At 46.1% G+C, this 1385-nt stretch overlaps 1 protein-coding gene across 1 annotated transcript in view; it reads right to left on the reverse strand.

Annotated features, from left to right (window-relative positions):
* LOC111672867 (protein jagged-1b-like) overlaps window positions 1–1385 on the reverse strand; it is a 30968-nt gene that overhangs the window by 17709 nt on the left and 11874 nt on the right.

Below are 1385 nucleotides of genomic sequence, written 5' to 3' on the forward strand. Positions count from 1 at the left end.
GGGGGGGGGCAGCTGGAATATTCCACAGTTTGAAAATGCTGAGCTGCTCTGTGGTATTTCACCGGCGGGGGGGAAAGCGTGGTCGGGCTGAGGTGACGGCGTCTTGTTTAACCGGCTGAAAGAGCTGAAAACGCTGGACCTCGCAGCAGGTGACGCCGTCGGCCTGGAAGCAAACTGTGACACTTCACATCACGATGGAGAATAAAATAAAAGCTGCTGAAAGTGACACTGAGGCAGCAGATCTGAAAAATAGTTAACCTCAGAAAAAAAAGGCTGGATCTGCTCCGTCCAGGATGTTTGAGCAAATATCCAAAGATGGCACTTCATCGATGAAACTGGAGCTGTGGAGGAAACACCTGCCTGACAGAAACATCTGTACTCTTTATAATGTCCACAACATCTGGAGTCTTTACCTCTTACTTTTACTTTTATTTTATGAATATAAAATCCTTTGAATTCATCTCTTAGCACATTACAGTGTCGGAGTAGTTCACACTGAACTTCAGCTCGGCCCGTTGTGTTGCTTTATTGATCGATCAGTAAACAAAGCTAATACATCAAACTTGATGAGATTTCTAACGTGGAACATCGAGCTGATCGGACTTATTGATTTCAGGCTTTATTACAGACGGCAGCAGAAGTGGATCACAGGTCAGCTTCTTGTCCCACTGAAGGAAGTTTTAGATGTAGATTTATTGAACTCATTATAAAAGCAAAGGCAGCTTTGTCTCAACATTAAATCTATTATCACATTAAATTAAATTAAAAACCCTCTAGTGTTTCAGTGGACAGAATCCTTTGTGTGTTAACGGGGCTTTTATTGCTGCAGTAACAGTATTGTCTCATTCTCTCTCTCTCTCTCTGCTCAGTGTCTTATGTTCAGTTATTCCTCTGCCTCCTTTTGTAATAATGATACATGGATTCAAAGTAGTTTATTTGCTGTAATGGAGGCGAGGCTCAGTGTATTGGAAGCGCTCCTCCTCTTCTCTGCAGTTCCAGAGCAGCCGGGTAACAAGGTCGGTCTGTTGGTCTGTTGGTCTGTCACTCAGGGACATTTGTGACATTTGTTGCCCCTCTTCAGTCACCTGAGCTGAACCACAGCAACAGAACGCTGCAGGTGTCCATCACAGGCCACGTGTCGGGGTCACTTAGCTTTTTGATGCTAAAAGAGGAGGGTGTGTGTGTGTGTGTGTGTGTGTGTGTGTGTGTGTGTGTGTCAATATTTGTTCTGTCCTCGTTTGGCTCATCAGCACTTCGTCAGTTTGTCTGAACGAACCCTCAGAATCTCACACAGAGACCCAGCACAGCAGCTTCTCCCTCACCCCTTCCCCTCCCCCGCTTCATCCTCGCTCCCTGCGCTGTAACCCACCTAGGCAGGGGTGGGG

This window comes from Seriola lalandi, unplaced genomic scaffold (assembly GCF_002814215.2).
Source record: "Seriola lalandi dorsalis isolate HSWRI2012SDOR001 ecotype SW California unplaced genomic scaffold, Sedor1 jcf7180002054904, whole genome shotgun sequence".
NCBI lineage: Eukaryota > Metazoa > Chordata > Actinopteri > Carangiformes > Carangidae > Seriola > Seriola lalandi.